This window comes from Notamacropus eugenii, chromosome 1, assembly GCF_028372415.1.
Source record: "Notamacropus eugenii isolate mMacEug1 chromosome 1, mMacEug1.pri_v2, whole genome shotgun sequence".
Taxonomy (NCBI): Eukaryota; Metazoa; Chordata; class Mammalia; order Diprotodontia; family Macropodidae; genus Notamacropus; species Notamacropus eugenii.
The window spans coordinates 151,124,273-151,147,588 of record NC_092872.1 but is presented as its reverse complement, the minus strand read 5'-3'; the positions used below and the strand labels follow the sequence as shown (position 1 = coordinate 151,147,588).

Here is a 23,316-nt window from a genome sequence, read left to right as displayed (position 1 = left end):
AGGCAGGCCCAAGCAAGACACAATAAGGGCTGGTTCACAGCACTGAGACTGGAAATGGGAGAAACAGAATGATATTGGGGGAACTGATGCAATAAAGACATTTGGTAACTGTGAGGGATGAGGGAATTACTTTGACTCTGGGGTTTAAACCTAGGTGACTTGAAAACAGTGGTGCCATCAGCAAAAATAGGCAAGTTGAGAGGGTCAGATTTTTAGGGAAAAGATAATTAGTTTTATTTTTGAACCCATGGAATTTCAAGTAGCAGCAGTTTATCCAGATGGAATTACCTAGCAAGAAGATTATATCACCAGACAAGAACATGAGGGCTGGAGCTCCGGGTTATATATATAGATTCAGAAAATTGATAAGGTCACAAATAACAACAACAAGTAACATTTACATAAGAGCTTAAGGTGTGCAAGGTATGATCTACTCTCTCATTTGATGCCACGAAATTAGAGATCAAAATAGAGAGAAATAGTCTAAGGACAAAATTATGGGAGAAACAGAAAGAAGGAAAAGAGTCAGTGAATGATAAAAGAGCGAAAAACAGTCATTAAAGAGGTACACAGACAACCCAGAGAATGCAGTGTCCCATAATCCAAGAGAGGAGACTGTATCAAAAAGGAGGGAGTGGTCAAGCTCAAATGGGGCAGAGAGGCCAAAGAGAAGGAGGACTGAGAAATGGCCACTGGAATTGACAACAAGGAGGTTACTGCCTCTGGAAAGAAGAATTTCTATAAAATAATGAGGACTTTCCAAATTTAGTCACCTAATAGGAAAGCTACCCTCTCAATTAAGTGACAAAATTTCAAAAGCTCCTTTTCCCTAAAGCTAGTCTTCTTACACAGCACAACCATATCTTAAATAGAGACACACTGAGTAGCAAAGGATACTTCTCCCATTTAAATGGCTTTCATTAACAAATGAACACATCTTTGGAAATATTCCCCCTTTAGGTTTTTTAACAAAAGTCAACACAAAAACAAACTGGAAAAAACAAAAGGATTAATTTGGAGATGCAGTAGCATCCTAGACAATGCATTTCTAGGGTTCAGGAGAAGATTAGGCTATCTAGATCTATAAGTCATCTGCATTAAAATGATATTTGAACCCCTGGGAGCCAATAAGATCACTGAATGTGTCATTTCTGATTTCAGACATCTCTGTCTCAGGTCTCACCACAATTAAAGGCAGCCTGATCAAGAAGACACCAGTGAAAAGTGATCAAAGAAGCCAGACCTATTCTATAACACACCACATTTGAGAATTTCTGAGCTAGGAAGGACTCTAATAGCCACCTAATGGAATCCACAGCCCCCACAGCATCTCCTGGCACTTATGGAAGTAGTTCACTAGACTACGTCACTTGTTTCAAACTCACTTGGGAAGGTAAATATTATAGAAACTGTTCATGGTCATAGACAATAAGAAAAAAAATTAACAGGAGAAAATAGGTTACCTCTTTTAAAGACAACTATCTAGCATTTTTATGCCCTTGAACATAGTTAAGAATAGGTTCGTTTAGTGGAGAGAATATAATAGCTTTGATGATTATATTTCAACATGTATTTTAATTATAGCTATGTTCTACTCATGTTAACTGGTTCCATGTAAAAAAAATAAGTAAAATAATATTTCAGGGAATGGTTATTCCATTATATTTCTAAAAATGGCTATTAAATAAATATTTTAGTGAGGTTTGGCAACAATAAAATGAGCTTTGGGTATCCTATATAAACAATATCCTTGTAAAACAATTCTGGCCAGTCAACATGAGTCTATGCTTTTACTTGAAATAGTAATTACTTAGCTAAAATGACAGAAAATAATATTAAATAATTTAGGTTCACTTGATACATAGTAAGGTGGTAAGTAAGTTTAAAGTTATTTCATTTACACTATTTCTAAGAGAAAATATGGGATGATAGACATCATCTATATTGAAATATACACTCTTTCCTAATAGGAAAGATAGATATAGATGCATTCTATGGTTCATGAAAGTCTTTAACTCTTTCCTATTTTTCTTCCAGAAATAAATGTGTACAAGGAGATAATAACATTTAATAGATCCATTTAGGAGCAGTCATTCCAAGACAACCCAATATAGTGGGAAAATCATAGGATGGGGAATCAGGAGAGCTAGGTTCCAAGAAACTTTGGTTTAACAAATCTAATCCAACCTCTCTGTGCATGTTTCATCATCTCTAAGAAGTCGTCAAAATAAAGTGGTCAACCTAGATGATCACCAAATTTCCTCCTGAAATTCATTTAATGAAAGATAAAGCCATTGTTACCACTACCACTCCATAGTACCACCCTCAGAACTTTCATTTACAACCTTGGCCATACTTCACCCATTAGTGATCCAGCTGACATCAGAGAACTGACCATTAGTTGGAAATGCTCACTTAATATCTCCACTGGAAGAAGTCTTACTCTTTCAACTCTATCATAATACAGTAATGGATTTAAACAATTGGCTTTGCTTTCATAAAATTAGGTAACATTTACATATTCAAGATACTGTAATAAAAAAGAGAACAAATGGTGCATAAATGATCTGAGAATGTAAAATATTAATTTATAAACACTGTAATTAGAGGGGCATTCACAGATCAGAATGACTAATCACAGATTAAAATAAAGGAGTTACCTAAAGGCACACTATGTATTAACGATGCGTGAAACAGCTCAACATGGCTCATAACTGCAAAGAGTTTTTAACTGTGCAGATATCGAACACTTCTTGAAAAATCTAAGACTTCATGGTTTTTCCATTATCCCCCAATTTCTGCGAAATCTTACATTTCTTCATGTATTTCCATAAATACATAAAATTTCTAAATTTTCAGGAATTAATGTTTAAAGTCTCAAGTGTGCTAAAAAAAAGTGTGCTAAAAAAATATTTTTTAACACCGAAAACAGTGGGAAAGCCATCATGCCATTTGATTAACAATTCAGGTTTCAAAGCTGTCTTTCTTGTCTTATAAAGCAAATAGCAAATAAAGCAAAAAAAATGCATTTACAAAGATACTTCATAAAATGTTATTTAAAAATCAGTCAAATAGCATCTGTTATATACCTTTCAATCTATTTTTTAAAAAACATAATCTGTTCTACAGAAAGAAAATATCTAAAAAATCATAACATACTTTTTAAAAGTAAGGTAGCTTAAGTGTAGGTGTCACAGTGGATAGAGTGTAGGGTTTGGAGTCAGGAGGACTCATTTCCCTGAGTTCAAATCCAGCTTCAGACACGTTAGTAGCTATGTGACCTTGGGCAAGTCACTTCATCCCATTTGTCTTCATTCCTCATCTGTAAAATGAACTGGAAAAGGAACTGACAAACTATTCCAGTATCTTTTCTGCAAGAAAACCCCAAATGGAGTCATGAAGAGTTGCACACAACTGAAAAATGCCTCAACAACAAGAATTTCTATGGAAGATGGGAGAGGGACGAAGCGAAGAGAAAAACGCTAATTGATATAGTAAAACATCCCATCCCTGCAAGGCATCAAGATTATGTCCATTTGAAGCAGATGATCCAAATGTCTACACACCAAATCTCATGTCAAAAAACAGAAAATTTCTGCAAAATGAAGGTATATATTTTCTGAATGGATTTAGTCCAAGGTTACCATAAATGTTAATGGGAGCTGCACAGCCCAATCCCAACAAATTGTCATAAGAACTAGTCACTGATTATTTGTCAGATAAATACTCCCTCAGTTCACTTGAAGGACAAATAGGAAGGTAGAATCTGAGATGCACAATACTTCTGCTGTGGCAGAAAAAGACAGGAATCTAATGGTATGGAGTTTGTTCTAGTTGTTTCTAAGATTGAGGACAGAAGCAGGAGAAATGAATGGGAGTTTAGGAGGGGCAGATGTAAACTTAATATAAGGGAAAACTTTCAAATAATTACAGCTATTCCTCAAGTGGAATGGGTTGCCTCCATGGGGTAATGGGTTTTTCCTTCTTGGGGGGGGCGGTCTTCAAGCAAAGATGGAATGGGCACTTGCTGGGGGGTTTGTTTAAGTATAGGTGCAGGGATTACATGACAACTGAGGTCCCTTGTGACTCTTAGATTCTGTATTTTGTTCAATTATGTCCCATTTCTGGTCGTTACCTGCTGCTTAAGGGTACTGTCCATTTTCCCAAATAGTCAGATCAACACTAATGAAAGAGCTAATGATCACATGTTAATATTGTCAAAACTACTATTCCATGATCCCTCTCCTCCTACCTTACCTAGATCTTACTAGTAATATTCCAACAATAAGAATTTACTTTCAGAAAAAAGGGTAATCTATTGTCAGCTGCACTCTTTGTTACCTCATCCTGAGAGTAACTCAAATCATATCCAATTTAACCGCTTTTTCTGAAGAAATAATCTATTCTTGTGGACGATTATAATCAGTCATCACATTATACATTACCCTAACTCTAACTCTAACCCCAAATTCTAATGATAATCATAAATACTTATATTTTCTTTCTATTCTATTCTATTTCTATAAGAATCTCAAAGAGTTTTACAACCTTTGTTTGTATCCCCTGTGCTCAACACAGTGCCACTCACATTAAAACTCAAATGTACTTAAAACATCCTTGTTGACTGACTAAATGAACCTTGTGATAACAGGAATATTAAAACACCCAAGCCACTGGAGTAATTACTGTAAGAGTCCAAGTAATACCCCAGAAGATAGTGAACCTGCTTTGTCTACACCACAGTACTTAACAGAAATCTTATTTAACTAAAAAAATGGTTCAGCATTATTTCTTTACATCTACAAGATTGACAGCTCTGGAAAAAGGTAAAGAACAACCTATCCATTAAGTATCTATTGTCTCTCATCAATGAACATTTACCCTGTAGCTCCTCTATGCTGGGTATACCATGGGAAACAAAGACAAGACATGGTCCCTGTCCAGAGCTTGAAAGACCTTATTCTGAAGTTTTTTACTTTCAAAGATTGCTGTAAATTTGAAAAGCAATCTCCTCAGGTATGTTGAAATACTGTCCTTCAGTATCATGGTCCCCAAGAATGGACGTTTTCCATTTTTTTCTGTTACAGTTTCCTGTTTTTACAGGCAAATAAATGTATTCAGATGCTGACTCTGAAATGCAACAAGCATAATCTTTAGAGAATCTTTAAGGCACAAATAGATTTCCTTACTTCAGATAATTTTATTCTAGCTCTTCCTTCTCCAACGTACACATACATATATGTATATATATGCCTATGTATATATGTGTGTATCTATGTATATATACATATATGTGCGTGTATACATTTATTCATGGTGGTTGGAGGAAGAGCTATAATAAATATATATAAAAACATGCATATATTAAGGGTATACATGCTTATATACATATACACATACATATACATACACATGTATGCATATAGGTATCATATATATGCATGTTTGTATCTGACTTTTGATTCTCTCTTCTAGCTTCTTCAATACTGATTTCCACTGTGAATTAAAATCTTGGCTCATCGCCTTCCAAATTGCTTTGGGTTAATTTGCTTCCCCCAGTCCTTCCACAGTACAGTACCCTAGGCAAAACATGTGCTAAATTCATTCTGGCACATACACATGGATGAAGGTGGGGAGTGGGGAGAAAGGAAAAAAGGGGGAGAAATCAAAGAAGTTGTCTGTTTTTATAGTAAGACAAGCAGAGCTAGTCACAGAATTAGGTTCTCCTGAAGCTCTTGCCTATTCTAGAGATGCAGTACTATCTATTGGAAGCCAAGTAATAGAGTTGGTAGACATTTCTAGATGTCTCTATTGTAACACCTACCAATTACCACATAGGAGACAACCTAGCACAAATTATTTGATTGAGAATTCATACTTATTGGGGATATGAACCTCAGGATTTTTTTTTAATTTTTAAGAAATTCAGTATTCTACCACAGACTAATTGATTTTCAAGTCAAACACTTAAATAACTATATATCTTGGTTTCCCCATCTGCTATGTATTATAAATAATGATGTCTGGACTTTTGGACTCATAGAGATATTATCAGGAGAAATCAGATTTCATAAATTAGTCCTTCTTGAAGGTCAATCTTTAGGCCCTCTCATTGCCTCCAAGGAAGAGGAGGTCCATACCTTCCTTTTATCCATGGAAAGGGAAACTGTTCCATATACAACAACTTCATGGCAATCAGCTCAAGTAAACTATTTTCCCAAGACAAACAGATAAATCTGCATCCAGCATAAAACTGTCAGTGTGAACCACACATTGACATCCTAAGTTATCCCTAGCCTCCTACATAGTCATTCTATGCCCAGAGGATATTACTAGCTCCAAAGTGAAATTACAGGGAGGCAGATTTGAGTTTGATACAAAGAAAAAAAATCCTAACAGTTAGAGCCATCCAGAAATGTAATAGGTAGCCTCAGGAGGTAGTGAGTTCCCATCACGAAAGGTCTTCGAACAGAAATTCAATGTCCAGCCGCTTGGGAATACAATATATGGAACTTATGCTTTAGGTAGAGACCAGCCTAAATGATCTGTAAGGTCCTTTCCAATGTGTGGATTCTGTTATTATGTGTCTTTTCCTCATAAAAACAAGACAATTAGAAGCTCCTTAAAAGCTTTCCAAAAACATGGATCTTCTACTGAAATGCCAGTTATATTAAATGGCTCTGAGAAAGATGTTTTCATATCCTAAAGGTATAGCAAGGACCATGTGTTAATCAAGGAGAGAAATTAGTAAATAAGTTCTAAAACCATAAAAATAGCTGGTTATAAAACTCTGAAGCAGCTAAATATCAACTGTCCAACAATAAGGTACTGACACATCAAACCCATCTACAAAGGGTAATAGAATCACAGGATGTTTAAGGACCCTGACGAAGCTGAGCAGGAATTAGCCATACACTATTTATGAGGATGTCTGTTTTGCCCCATGTGATGAAAATCGAAACACCTACAAAGGGATGAAAGTTTCCATTCAGCCCTATATCCCTCCCCAGATTCTCAAGCTTTAATTTTTTACAGAAACTCCAGACATATCACCCAGGAAAGGGAGATCATGACCTATGAAAGCCCTTAAAGAAGGCCCATGCCACCAATATTCTAAATGGAATCTCAGGCTTCTTAACCCTGAAGACTTTTCTATGAACTATCTCAGCTTGCTCAGTACTCTCCTTCCCCCATGGCTTACATGGCCCTCCAGTTTACCTCCTAATTTTCTGCTCATTTAACATCTGTCATTCACACTAGAGCCTCAGGCACAATCTCCTAGCTAATATCTCCCCTCGTCCCATTCATTTCAGCCCTAGTCACTTCCATCAGTAATACAATCTCTAGAAAATGCAAATATTTTTGGTACCCAAAGAACACAATGACTTGTGAAATGACAAATAATCAGTAGTAATACTGAAAATGAAATCACTTTTTTACAACAGAGCTTTTCATGAGGAAAGGTTCTGATGGGAGGAGGGAGGAAAACACAAGAGCAGTGAGTACCTGGAGGAATATATACAAATATACATACACATATACATATATACACATATATGTACTTATATAAATATAGTCATGTATGTTAATGTTCAGTCATTTCATTCATGTCCAGTTTTTTGTGATCCCATTTGAGGTTTCCTTGGCAAAAATACTGGCGCGGTTGGTTATTTCCTTCTCCAGTTCATTTTACAGATGGGGAAACTGAGGCAAACAGGGCTAGCTGACTTGCCTGAGGTCTCACAGCTGGTGAGTGTCTACAGTTGTATTTAAGCTTGGATCTTCCTGACTCTGGGCCTGGAGCTCTGGCCACTGCACCACCTATTTGCCTGTTTTATTCGTGTATACTTATGTACAAAAAGTGTTGGCAGGTAGGTGGCCAGATGGATGGAGCATTGGACTCTGAGTCAGGGGTACCCGAATTTAGCTGTGGCCTTGGACATTTGACTAGGTGTATTACCCCGGGTAAGTTCCTTGATCTCTGCCTGCCTCAGTTTCCACAGTAGTGACAATAACAGCACCTACCTTCTAGGGTTGTTGTGAATATAAAATGAAATGTTATTTGTAAAGCATTGTGTAATCCTTAGAGTGCTATGTAAATGATAGCTATTACTATGATTATCTGTATATATCTCCACAAATATAATTATACAAATTCATAAAGTAAATAAAAAAAGGAATATACTCTCTTCTCCATCTGCCAGAAATGACAATCCTCCCTGATCCCACCCTGCTACTCCTAGATCCTTACTCTACTACCATCTCTTAACCAATTCTGTTTGAAGTAAATGCCATCCATTTATGAACTACACTCTCCAGATCCTTGTCAATATCCTCTGTTAATCTCTGGGTCACTTTCTCAATTACCTCTCAACCTATTCACTTGCCATCACCCTTAGAGTTTTCAATATCCCACCAATGAATGATCTAAGAGTTCCTCAGGCTACTTAACTCCTATGACCTCCATCTCCATTCTATTTGCCACCCACAGGATGATCACATTTCACAATGTTCCACAGTTGTATACTTCGAGATCTTAACCTCTAGAATTCCCTTCTGTGTCTCAAATCTCTACTTCTCCCACTTCCTTATCTCCTAACAAGCCCATTCTTCATCCTCATCAAGACTTTTGATCCTTTGACTCCTCTGTATTTTCTCAGACCATGACTCCTACAAAGCCCTCATTCTCTCCTTTTCCATTCTTAGTAGTCACCAGCAAAAGCTCTGCACCCTACTTCCTGTGGAACACTGAGCAAGTTACTCATAACTTAGCTATAAAATGAACAGGTTGGATTAGATGACTTCCAAGCTTCCAGCTCTAATGACTTTATGATCTTGGAGTTCCACTGACTTTTGGTATTATTCTCTACTACTCCTTCCCAGCCTCCATCATGGGTAATAATGCCTACCATCTTTGACTCCAATTCCTATGGGATCTAAAAGCTGCTGGGAAGAAATAGTTAAACTATGTTGACTGGGTTTTCAACAAATTTATACTCTCTAACCACATGTCCCCTTGTTGCTACATAGCAATCCTTATAATTATCTCACTGGCTTTATTATATTCCCCATAGTAACTGTTCTAGACCCTGTTTTTTTTCTTAAACTCTCCAATCTACCTTTTTCTCTTTAACTCTTGATAATCTTCTGTATTGATAATCTGTTATATAATATACTGACCCCTATATATTCCAATTTCGTGTCTCTTCTCAGCAAGACTGCTTCACCAATCCACCATGTTCACCTTGTGTTCTCTGAGCACCTGTGTATCCATTTCTATTTTATTACTTTTTAAAAGGTGCAAGAATGGAGGATGTGATCAAATTAACAACTCAACAATACTACATATTATATTATGTATTATTTTATATATATATAGAAATGTATCCTGTCATTTCTATATCATACCCAAGTACAGGAAAAGTATTAAGCATATTATATGAAGCAATGAAATCCCAGGTTGATGAAATACATAACTATGGATAAGAAATTATTAACTGTGGATAGTGTTAGCATTGATTTTTTACATAAACAACCAATTTTAAAGGTCACAAAGCCTGGTCTACATTCTGAACGGGCAATGTTGTTGTCATTTGACCTTCATTTTCAAAGAGGACCAATGACATCACAGGTGGTCCCTTGACTTACTCATGAATTAGAATTAAGTGAGGCAGAGTTGCTCAAAATCATCAGCCTCACTTTCCCTTCCAGAGTCATCAAAGTCCACAGAAAGTTGATAAGACACCATTTTCAAATAATACATGTTATTATACCTCTGAGGTAACATGTTGGCTTGAGACAAATACCTAAAGTTCATATTGGTGAATCTAAACTGACTTAGAGTGGTGATACTGGTTCCTCTTCAAAGTCTAGACTGAAAAATATATTTACAACAAGGAAATATCTGCTTTGAGAATGCCAACTGTGGTTAAAGATAATCGTTTTAATGCTTATGCATAACCCTTTCTGAAAGTGTCTCAGTGCACTGAAGTTCTGAATATTAGCCTAGTTAAGGAGAACATATTTTTATATATACCTGGCTTACAAAGAAACATTACCATACTTGCCCTAATAATGACCTCAAGAGGATGATGTCATGTTTTGCAAGTGAATAGGATTTAAGTAGCAGAGGGCTACACAATGTCACCACCTTACTTTCTCCTCCAGAGCCATCTGGGTCCAGTAACGAGATATAGATAAGGACGACTAAATATGGCCCCCATTTGTCTCCTACCCTTGTGGCAAGTCCATAAGCTGAGATGATAGGATCACATGCTGTCAATGGGTAAAACTTCTTTGAGCCCTTTTTACTAAAGAAGGAAGCACAGGGCATAGAGAGAAACCAAAATAGAAAATTAAATTTTTACCCCTATCAGATGTTAGGCAATGAAGGATACAAGGTAGTATCCCCATGTGCAAGAAGATTACAGTCTCATTAAGATAATATACACAAAGTGACAGAAAACAACCTAACAATGCACAAAGCAGTATATGATATGTTGAATGAGTAGCAGAGACAATATGTGCCACTGGAATGGAGAGCAGGGAGGAAGCAGTCACTGTAGTGGTCTATGCAGTAATAGTGACAGTATAGGGATAGTGGCGAGGGAAGAGACCCCCAAAAACCTGTAGAAAAAGTACTGGGCCTTCAGTAATTTAAATCCCTCAAAGATCACCACTCAGGTGCCAATCGATGTTCCTAGACCACAGATCTTAGCATGTCCCTCCTCTCCTCAAAAGTCTCCAGTGGCTTTAGAATAATATATAAAATCCTTACCCTATAATTTAAAGCCCTCTGCAATATGACCTCCACCTACCCTTTCTAGTCTTGTGCCTTTCATATATTCTCCGTTCCAGTCAAACTGGCCTGCTGTCTTTTCCACATGTATGCACACATGGAATCCCCACTTCTAGAATGCATTCCCAATTCACCTCCAGATCACAGAATTCTTCCTAGTGAAGCTCAGGTGTCCCTGTCTATACAAAAGCCTTTCCTTATGCACTTCACCCGGGTGTTGGTGCTCTCCCTCTTAAAATCAGTAGGCATACTTTTGTACTTCCTGTGCATTTACATATCTCAATGCATGTTTTATCTTTCCAGAGCAGTTCCTTGAGGGTTTAGGCTATTTCATCCTTTTTCTTTGAAGTTTCAGGTCCTGGGACAGACAGTTGTTTTTTTTCAGTCATGTCCAACTCCTTGTGACCTCATTTGGGGTTTTCTTGGCAGGGATAGTGGAGTGATTTGCCATTTCTTTCTCAAGCTTATTCTATAGATAAGGAAACTGAGGCAAACAGGGTCACAGAGCTAGTATGAGTCTGAGGCCAGATTTGAACTCAGGAAGATAAATCTTCCTGACTCCAGGCTCAGCATTCTATCTGCAGACAACAAGATCCACCTATCCCTAGGACAAACAGTGCTCTGCACTTAATACCCAACAGATGTTTGTTGAATTTGTTGGAAGATTAAGAGGGATGGGAAGTACTTTTTTAAAAGGTCCCCGGTGTGGGGCTTGGGTGAGCAATATGAACAAGAGTGTGGAGGAAAAGATGGCCAGATCATTTTTACAGGCAGCAGTCGGTCTTGAATGTCTAACTAAAGAGTTGGGATTTTACCTTGTGGGCAATGGGAAGCCACTTAAAGTCTCTGGGCAGAAACATAATGTGTTCAAATCAATATTTTAGGAAACTAATCTGGTGATTATGTGTTGTATGAAATGAAGGGAGATACCTGGCGTAGGGAGATCAGTTACTTGACTGTAAGGAAAATGAAGCAGCCTAGACCTCCTCACCCACACCCCTCACATAAAGGGGATCCAGGAAAAGAAAACAAGATACGCACTTTAACATAATGAAACAAATGTAGAAGGAAACAAAGAACTGAAATTCCCATGTGAAATCAGACCAGAGATCACAATTGGGGATTAAATGTTCAAGTAATATTCAAGGAGTAAGAAGACTATCTTCATAAATTACTAGAAAAACATATCTTGAGTAGTCTGCTTTAGTGGAAGTGGGAAGAAATTACGTCTCCACACTCTACACCCTCCCCAAACACACACACACACACACACGCACGCACGCACGCATGCATGCACGCACAAAACCCCATCATCTCTACACCTAAGTGTTAGAGAGGCTGAAGCCTGCTAAATTTTGCAAAGAGCTGCCTGTCAGTCTCCCTGGGATAGGCACAGTGTTATAAATTGCAGTAATTACCCCATTGCGGAGATGTCTTTAACGAACCTATCCGTTAACTGCCATTTAGAGTCAAGCAGTGACATACAGCATGTTCCTGAGGCTAAAAATAAACACACATACTAGCTTCTTGACTAATCTCCATCTCTAGAGAACGAACATCCACTAAGACACAATATCTGTGGATGCTTAGGAATTGGAGGCACCTTTAATTAAAGTCCTCCATCCAATGTTCCAGGGTCTTGGGGACCTCCCATATGCTTTCAGGTAGCATCTGAAAAAGTACAAAGAAACATCAGCACCAGGGATGCATGGTATCAGTTGAACCACATGTTCTTTAAATCATATGCCTGACTGAACACCAGCCGCTAACCATACTACCAAGTGACACATCCATTAGCATCCGTGTTACACTCATTGTCTTTTACAACTATACATTAAGAAAAGGTACCTCCCCCCTCACCACCACCAACAACAAACCAGGCAGGTAAAATAGCTAGACACTCAGAGAACTAGGAATGCAGCTCTAGGGTTTGAATGTAAAATGATTTCCATACTGCAGTATTCCTAATTTGCATCATAAACCTTCCTGGAATCTATTGCTGCAGAGCTTAATCAAAGCCTTCCTCCATTTACTACTCACATGCTACATAACCTTTGTTCCCAATCTCAGTGGGTCATACTATAAGTGGCCCCCACCTTGATTAAAAATTCTTTTTTGATTAGTGGAAGCAATGACAGAGCTCTTGCTCTTTCTTCTCTGCACTCAAAACGACAGAACAGATCATGAACGCTTATCATAAAGCCTGCTGTAAAAGCAGTCTCAAACACCATTGCTGTCTACTTGAGGAGAGTAGGAGGGATGTGCTCTTAAAAGAAAGGCCAAAGGGAAGGCAGCCTCAGGTTAACATCTGAATGAATCTTGATCAGGTGGAGTTTCACTATTCTCTCAGGGCTCTGATTCCAAACTCCCAGTATTCACAAGAATACAGACATAATTAGAAATGGACACAAATGTGTTGGTTGTGCAATTTTATAAAAGTATTTACCATGAAGGGAAAAGAAAATGGTTTCTAAAAATTGAATTTTTGAATGTACCCTGATTTATCCTTCCCCACTCTTCCAGTTTAAGTCCCACTTACAGAAATCAGAACTAATGAATCCACCAGGCAGAGTTTCTGTCCTCCTTTGTGGCGGCGGTGAGCCAACAGGACTATACAAGTTTCTGAAGCACAGCCAGAACATTAGTATGGAAGCAATATACATTCCAACACACTTCTGCGGATGAGGACGTCACCCAAGGTAGTACATGACAACAGAGTCCTTTAGCAGTTACTATGCAGTGAGTGGAAACAGGCTGAGGTTAACCAGAGAAATAGTACAAGGTATATCTACATAACTATACTAATAATGCATCCTCAGTCATCCACGCTGCCAAACCATTTTAGAACCTTATCCCCTCACACCTGAGTTCCTGCAATAGTTTCCTCAGTGGTCTCCCTACCTCTAAACTACCCACCTCTTCAAGTTGTCCTATACATAGTGATAGATTAATCTTCCTAAACTACAACTTTCACCATGTCACTACCTACTTTTAAATTTCCAATGTTCTTCCCATTACCCATTGAATAAAGTCTGGACTTCTTAACCCCACATTCAAGGACCTCTACCAATATGGCCCCAGTGAAAGATATCTCTTTCCAACATAATCTTCCACCTCTGCACACACAAACTCTGATCCAACTATGCTCAGTGTTTTTTTATTATTATTCAGTTATTTCGGTCATGTCTGACTCTTCATGACCCCATTTAAAGTTTTCTTTGCAAAGATACTAGAGTTGTTTACCATTTCCTTCTCCAGCTCATTTCACAGATGAGGAAATTGAGGCAAATAGGGTTAAGTGACTAATGCAGACATTAGCCAAACATAATTTCTCATTCCTCATAGCAAAATTTTGCTCATGCCCTTGGAACCCCTCATTTTTCTCTTCCTATATTAAACTACCTATCTTTCAAAGCTCAAAGCCATCCCTCTTCCTTTAAGGAAACTCTGACCCTACCCCCACCCCAATAGTTGTCTTCCTTCCGTGGCTAATGACAAATCCCACCCTTTTTCTAGAGCTTCCTAGACATAGTTCCTTCACCAAACTTGTAAAGACTAAAAGTCTCCTTGAGCATGATCAGTCCCTTCCTATGGGGAAATCCATGCCATCCCACATTATTTTAATATAATGACAACTGTTTATACTTTTGTTGAGCTTTCCAAGTCACTTAGATATCCAATAATTATTTGAACTTCATAATAAATTTGTGGTGTCAGAGAGGTCATGTAGTATAGTAAATTAAGTGCTAGTCTTAGAGTTTGGAAGACCTAAATTCAAATCCTATCTCAGACACAAGCAGAGTGATCCTGGGCAAGTCATTTAATCTGAGTCTCAATTTCCTAAACTGTAAAATGGGGATAATAAGAGCACCAACCTCACTGGATTGTTATGGTGATAAAATGAAATAATGCATGCAGCATTTTTAATATCTTAAAGCATTATATAAAGGTGAGATCTTACCCTTTTTTGGCAGATCGAAAAAACTGGCACAAAAAAGGTGAGTGATTTGTTTATGGTCACACAGCTTTTAAATAAGTGGCACAATCTGAACTAGAACACACGTTTCTTAGCTTCTGGTCCAATGTTCTTTCCATTATACTACACATATAAATTACAATCTCATCTCTTCTAATTAACTCTCAGAGACATCATAGGCTTTTACAACTGAAAGAGACCTTAGACATGATCCAAATTTTAGTGATAAGGAAACAGGCTGAAAGAGTTTAAATGTTTGCCCGGAGTCCAAGAGGTATTATCCCACCTACATTTTATAAATACTAAAATACTAATGTATGCAAAACCCTAGTACTTTTAAGTCACCCTAGCCAAGGATTTTATTGTGAATTTGTATCCCACAGAAAAAAAAACAAATTTGAGATAGATTTAAACAAGAGCCTCTGAAACATATGCATTATCGCCCCACATACCTGTGCCCCCAATTAGTAGTAAGGCGAGTATAGAGCACAAAAAAAACCAGATTCACAATGAAAAGCATTATTTTCCCATTACAATCCTATCTTCAAGGCATCTGTAGGCTATACATTTTTACTTAATAGGACTATGTACACTATAGAATGAAATACTATTCAAATAGACAACTAAATAAGAATTTTTACTTTTCAGTTGTTTCAGTTGTGTCCAACTCTTCGTGACCTCATTTGGGATTTTTCTTGGTAAAGATACTAGAGTGGTTTGCCATTTCCCTCGCCAGCTCATTTTATAGATAAGTAACTGAGGCAAATGGAGTTAAGTGACTTGCTCAGGGTCACCTAGCTAGTAAGCGTCTGAGGCCAGATTTGAACTCAAGATGAGTCTTCGTGACTTCCTAAGGCCCAACATACTATGCACTGAACCACCTAGATGCCTTAAATAAGAATACTAAATAATGAACATGATACAATTTTGTCCTAAATTTAAATAATGCCTTAGGTAATGCTAGCATGTTTTATTTGACTTTCTAGTAAATGAATAAAACTTCACATGTGTAATACTCATAAAGCATTCAATGGGTCAGTTAGTCAACTAAACATTGAAAGGTATTTTATTGGTAATTATGCTATAGTCCATTGGTTAATGTATACAACTAGAAAATTAACAACACCCACATCAAGTTAAGCAAATACGGACTGGATGGAAAGCAAAATTAGAAAACACAGTCATAAAGGTATGGGAAAGTTCAGGAAGAGATTAAACTCCTAAATGGAAAGGAAAGAATAGGAGGAAAAACAGCTCAGTAGGAACCATTAAATGTTTTCTTTCTCAGTTGTGGCCCATTGTAAAATAGTTTCAGTAATATCTCCACTATATAGTAAATTGTTCCTTCCATTAAGAAAGGAATCATGTCCATTTTTATCCCAATTTCCCTGAAGTAAAAAAATACAATCTCATTACTACCCTCCATAAATCAAAACGATGGTCAAAAATCCAAAGTGACCTGTCTGAAAGCCAAATCCATCTACTTAATTATAATAATATTTTGCTGCAACAGACAATAAATAGCCCTTGGTCACCAAGTCAGAAGACTCCAAGTCAGAAGACTTCAAGTCAGAAGACTCCATGAACCTCCTGTCTTCAACATTATCAGCAAAACAAAGAGACACCTTTTTTTTAAAAATAATTATATAGAGAGATTCCCTTAGGCCCAAGGCAACTTTGGACTTAGATAACCCCATTCGTTTTTGTTTTGTACAAGACTTTGGGAAACCCTTGACTCATAACACGTAACAAAATGAGGAAGTATTGTGAAAGGAAATACCACAAGGGTACATTTCTTACAACACACACAGCAATATATGTAGCCCCTGCCTTGGCTGAAAAGTAGGGATATTTTAAATCTCTAAGACAGTGTAGCCAGAGTAGGTCATAGCAGCAATATCCATTTTTTTCCCAATAACTAAAAAATTCACATTTCCTCATAAAATTTTCTCAGAAAATGGTCCCTAAAGACTAGTATATTTGGCATGGACATTTTTTTTATGAAACCGCTGAGCTCTATAAAATTTCTCCCTATCTCCTTGTGTCTTCAGTATCTATAGAGAAGGCCCTTTGATTTAAACAGGCTCAGAATGGAGTGATTCCCTAAAAATTTAGTGATGTGGGGATTCTGTTACTGATTCCTTTAACAACAAAAAGAATCATAATAGCTAGTGTTTATATGATGCCTTAAGGTTTGCAAATCGCTTTACAAATATTTTCTCATCTTATCCTCACAATAACCAAGGTGGGGGGTAAATGCCTTTATCCCTACTTGTAAATGAGGACATTGAGGTAGACAGAAGCTAAATGACTTGCCCAAAGTCACGCAGTTAATAATTGTGTGAGGCTGGTTTTGAGCTCAAGTCTTCCTTGCTCCATAGCTCTAGCACTCTCTAAATGTCTTAAATTGCATCAAAGACTTAAAAGTCTCTTTATTATGGAAATTCATCCTGGGGGTAAAAAGGTGCTTCACAGCCCCAGATTGCACTCTAACCCAGGCAGATACCTTTAAAATGCATGCTATGGTTCATAAGGGGGACTAAATGGGAGCATATAAGTGGCTCAATATAGATCCATCACCACTAGGAAAGAGGCTGTAAATGCACGTCTTATGATGACAGGTCAGACCTATTATCAGTACACATTGACTCCTTGAAGAAATCAACCTGTCTGACTTTGAATATCTCACGTATATGCATAGCTAGAGAGCACTATGCCAAGGCATAAAGTCCCAAAATGGAATCATTTCCTGACCCAGTCACACCATATTCCAGTGCTGCCACTGATGGAGGAGGTGGACAGGTACATAGAGGGAAGGGGCAGGAGCAGGTAGAGAGAGATGATTGTAGGAGTCTTCGATTGAATATTCACAGTAAGACTCATAGCAAACTACTCTTTGCTTTGAGAAATCCCTCTCTCACATCCCTGTAACCCAACATACAAAAACACACCTGTTATTTACCAGAACATCCCAAGGCCACAATATAGATTGATAGTGGGAAGAAGCTTGAAAAAAATTACTTGATTATGACAGTAAACAGATTCTTCTTCAAGCAGAATTTTTTTTTTACTTTAATGGCCCTTTGTCATTATTTTTGGCTCATAGTTAAATTGTAGGTGACTATTTTTTTGTTTTATTGAGACTGGGTCTCCTTATCTTACCCAAGCTGAAAATACAGTGACCATACATGGGCCTTATCTTATGATAGGGATGGGAAAATGAGACCTTTGACCTGCTCTGTTTCCAACCTGGGCCAATTCATCCCTTGTGGGCAACCTGGTTCACTTCCCACTTCCAGGGGCTCACCACATTGGTCCCAGATTTTGTAGACATACAACTGACAACTATCTGAGCTCAAGCAATCTACAAGCCTCAGCCTCCCCCAAAAGCAAGGATGGTGAGCATGCACTACAATACCCAACCCATTACTTTGATATAGTATGAAATAAAGAGGCTCTGGTGCTTCCTACCATGATGAAAGAAAAGACTGTACTCCTCCTGCAGATGGAAGTGCTTTCACTTAACCCAGCTACATGAATCAATCATAAAATTTTAGAGCTAAAGAGGGACCACAGAGGTCCTCTAGTAGAGTCCTCATTTTGCTGACAAGTAAACTGATGCCAAGATAAGTTAAATGACTTGCCCAAGCTCACAAAACTATAGGTCTCCTGGTTATCATTTTAGTTTTCTGCCTCCTACTCCAATATTTTCCCCACTACATCATATATCGTATGGCCTTCTTAAAAACTTATGTGTGAGACAAGTATAGTAGAAAAATTTTTTATATTGATTCCTTAGTCCATCATTCAGGGTTTTTCAGACTGTCCTGACGCTAATTTTCCAATCCAACTCAATTTCCTCCTTAATTCCTCCTCATTTTATTTCCCTGCAGGCCACATTCAAAACTGAGAACTCAGATGTGCTGCATAATTGGGTATTTTAACTGTAAATATTTGAAAATACTGAAGAACAGTAAGATCTGTTTCCCTGCACAGCATTAGGGTTTTTTTTTTCTTTTTGGTCCTGAGAACAAGAGTAGTCAGAAGCCTTGGCACATTCCTTAAAAAATTCAAACATTGGGCTTAGTGCCAAAGGTGGCAATGAGCTAGCATTAAGTGCCACTGCACCACACTGCAGTGGTTTTAAAAGGCAGACCCAGTGAAATGACAAGCTCCAAGTATCTCAGCAGCCAAAGCAGAGTCTATGGAAATTCAGAGACCCGTATTTAAGTAACAAAATCAAGAGCGTTCCCTTCCTAACTCACCTGAAGAACAGATAAAAAACATGCTGATTAAAGACTAGGACAGAGCAATTCTTTTACTCTTTTTCCTGGACCTCCCCAAATGAGGAGTAGACAAGCCTTTCATTGTGTAGCATGACAGGGAAGGCTTGGGTAGGGTTAGTGATGAGAGAAGCAGCTAAGTGAAACTGCATGATTAAACCATGGCAACTAAAAAGAAGTCACTCATCTAAATTCTGACCAGAAATCTGCTCATTCAGCACAATTCCATATAGGCGACCACAAGAGAAGAGATTTGAGGGAAAATACTGGAGCAAGATTACCTCACAAATCACAATCTTATTAGAGGGCCCTGGTGTAGTTTCAAATATTCTACAGACAGAGAATCTGAGCACCATAAATCATTTCTACCAGGAACACATCTTTTTCTTTAATTGCTTTCCTTGTCAAAGTCCACCTGATAAATTATACCACTCTCATGTGTAATTATGACCTATATTTCTTACATCAAAAGAACTGCTTTCCATCCCTAAAACAACAAAATAACATGTGCAGAATCTACAACTACATGCCCAGCTTTGGCTATGGATTACAAAGGGGATGGAGCAATCATTCCTCTTCCTTCACAAGGGGCCTGATGCTTTACTGCAGCATTAAAGAAGCATCCATAAGTTGGTTTAGGAAAAATAAACTACAAAGACAGTGATATATAGAGTACTAGTCCTGGAGTCTGGAGGACCTGAGTTCAAATTCAGCCTCAGACCCTACTAGCTGTGTGATTCTGGTCAAGTCACTTAACCCTGATTACCTTGCCAAAAATAACGAAAGAAAAGAAAAAGAAACTGACAAGAAGATAATATCTACCAAGTAATCAATTAGAAAGCACTATCCCACAACTAAAAACACAAGTAATTGCTCTGACTAAACTCAACTGAAATGTGAAAGGTACAGAATAAAATTTTTCCTAAAATCCTTCAAAAACTCACAGAATGCATAGAATAAATTCCAAGTTCAAAACAATGGTGCAAAAATATGCAATCTCTCTTTAAAAAAACTTTTTATAAAAGTCTTACTATTGTGGGGGTTTTTATGTGGATATTTTTAAAGTTTTTTTGTTTTTAAGTTTTTTTTATGTTTTATTGATATGTTTTGTTTTTATGTTCCATTTACAGATTACCTCCATTTTGCAAAAAGAGAAAAGACGATTAAGCAGAACAAACAATAAGTGACCTCATCTGTAGCACACCCCTCCCTCATCTTTTATTTTCTTAATTAATAGAAATCTATTTTCTCTCCCTTCCACCCCCTGTGTCAGTGTGGAAAAAGGAGGGTAAAGAAAAGCAAAGTCCTTATAACAGATATGCATAGTCAAGCAAAACATTCAATGATTATATGCAAAAACTGTATATCTCATTCTGCACCCCAAATCTATCACTTCTCTGTTAGGAGGTTTCATCATTGGGCCTCTGGAGTCATATGAGTGCTGTGTCCTAAAACCATATAATCAACACCTTTTAATGCAGCCAATTCCAGAGGCCTTTTCAAAGCACTAATCAAACTAGTTTGCTTAATGACTAAATGTCAGCTATGAGCAAGGAAGCCATATTATCTGTGCTAAGTGAAAGACCTGATACTTGCTCCCTATCCTCTGAATATACTCAGAGGCTATATAATTTTTGTTAGTATGAGACAAGCAATAAACTAACAATCACTAGTGGTATGCAAGTGTGTGCTGATTTTATACATCAAAAAATATGATTCTTAAGTATTAAATAGATTAAGAGATGAAATTTCTAAATTTGAATTTAAAAATCTGAAGAATCCTTGTGGTCACTGTAATGGAATTTGATGGCATTGTATGGCTTGCTCTCTACTCTGTACATGAGCATGCATATGTGCAAAAGCATGTCTGTGCACAAATATCTGTGTGTGGAATGAGTAATGGCAAATGTTTTTATTAAGCATTCACTATGCATCAAGCACTGTGCTAAGTACAAGGGATACAGATTTTTTTTTAAAAAGTCAGTCCCTGCCTTCAAGGAGCTCATGCATTAATAGGAGTAGAAAATACATAGAAGTTCAGCTGCAGAGCAGATAGAAAGGCAATTAGTAGCAAACATGGTATGAAGTCAGTTTGTATTTGACAGGATATACATGGGACCTAAAGTGGAGGAAAAAGCTATTTTATTTAATTAAAGTCAACTTTATCAGTCTCCTAGTATGGCAGAAAATCCTAAGGATAGGAGGACTGGGGATGATAGGAAAGTCCAGGGGTCTTTAAGTTGCATCAGTAGATCAAATAACAGTTGGGAGGTGGGACCAGAGGGCTTAGAGACCTTAGAGTGGTAAGATCTGCAGAATCTTAGGAAACTGATAGGGCAGATGATAAGGTCTGGTGATCCTCCATATCATAAGAAGGGATAGAGTTGATGACTCCCATCTGATCTAAGATATGATGAGCCCTGAATATCCATAGGTGTGCTGAAGTCAGCTCAAATTAGCATTCCAGATCTGAAGGACAGCCAATGAAAAGAAATGGAACCAATAAATGGAAGGCCATATTGAAAGATCAGCCGGGAAACCAGTGTCAGTGGATCACAGAAAATGTGGGAGTAAAGAGGAAGAAGACTGGAAAGGTAGGAAGAGGTAAGGTTGTGATGTATTTTAAAAGGACTATACATTTGACTCTGGAGGTAATGAGGAGCCACTGGACTTTATTGAAAAGGGAGTTGACAGGAAAATCATTTTGGCACCTGAATGCCAAATCTATCTAGGTTAGAGTGAGGAGACACACAAGACCAGGAGACCAACCAGAAGGCTGCTGAAATCCCCTCAGCAAGAAGGGCCCTGGACCGGGGTGGCAGCTGTCTTCATGGAGAGAAGGGAAGGTATATAAAAGACATTAAAAAGAGTAGGGGAGATGATGTCAGAGCTATAATCAAAGCAGGACAAGATATTGGTGAAAATCAGAAGAAATGTCAAAGTGTTTAAAACAATGTTATTCAGGACTCAAGTGCAAAGCCAGTTCCCCTAGGTTCAAAGCTATTCATATTCAGAACATGAAATCAATGGAAAAAACTACCTGAACAAAATTTCTTAGGTTATATGTAAATGTATGAGAAACACTCAAAAGTATTAATACCAAATCATGACAGCTCCAGCAATATAATGGTGCATCAAAACTTTAGTTGAAAATTTGGTCAATAACTTCTCTCCCTTAACCAGAAACATCTGTCACATTCATTCAAGTACCATGTTTTAAAGACTATTTTATGTTAATACTAAAAGATTCAAAGCTGCAGCATCCATATTTCATTGTCACTCTATAGAATTTAAATGAAAATGAACGACTTAGATGAACTACTACATTACTCTGAATGCCATATATTCAGGGATAAAAAGGATATTTCTTTCAAAACTCTACTCTATAAGCTATTTTGAGACCAAAAGAACATACCATATTTCTTCTGTACCACAAAAGCACCTAGAAGACTGTCAGAGGACATACAGTAGGTTCTTAATAAATATTTATTAATTGAAAAAAGGAACTTTTCATAGATTTTTTTTAAGTTGTCTTTCTTCATGTATGAGAATCTGTACCCTTCACCTCCTCTACCACTGTAGTAGTAATTTAGAGAGCAAATGAAGGCAATGGGTATGGATAACCTAATCCTAGAGAAATAGTGAATCAAAAAATAAATCAGAACAATAGATGATTCCATCAAAAAACAAAATGACAGCAATTAAACAACATACTAAAATTTGTGGGATATGGCCCAAGGAATAAGTATATATAAGAAAAATTGTAGCTCCAATATAAAAATATTAATAAAAACATTAAGCTTCTTGAATTTCACAAATGACTTGAATTGCACATTTGTGCTGCAACTAGTGTGATTACAGATAGAAGATCATTCTCATGCAAATTCCAAGAAAGATTTAGGGCTATTAAAGACTAATGATATTTACCCTTGACTTCCATTAAGTTCCCCCAAAAAGTCTGGCGCAAATAAAAAGCAGTTCTGCTTCTTACCATCACAATATAACTCATCAAAATAATGTCTGAAAACTACCTTCCCTCAAAAAGTACATGAGCGTAATTGACTATGATTGTGTCATAAGAAATTATGAAAGAGCCCACATCAGAGAAACCTGAGGAGACTTGTATGAACTGACATGGAGTGAAGTGAATGGAACCAGGAGAGATTTACATAATTACAATATTGAAAAGACAAACACCTTTGAATGACATCAAAACTCTGATCAATGCAATAACCAAACCCGAATTCTAGAGAACCATG

At 37.4% G+C, this 23,316-nt stretch overlaps 1 protein-coding gene and 1 long non-coding RNA gene across 2 annotated transcripts in view; one reads left to right on the top strand and one right to left on the bottom strand.

The window, feature by feature from the left end:
- The window catches only part of APBA2 (amyloid beta precursor protein binding family A member 2), a 364,180-nt gene that overhangs the window by 284,511 nt on the left and 56,353 nt on the right, over nt 1-23,316 (bottom strand). The window lies entirely within an intron of this gene.
- On the top strand, nt 1,157-20,751 carry LOC140508807 (uncharacterized). Its single transcript, XR_011968502.1, has 3 exons — nt 1,157-1,393; nt 13,322-13,497; nt 20,188-20,751. It is a non-coding gene; the product is annotated as an uncharacterized lncRNA (long non-coding RNA).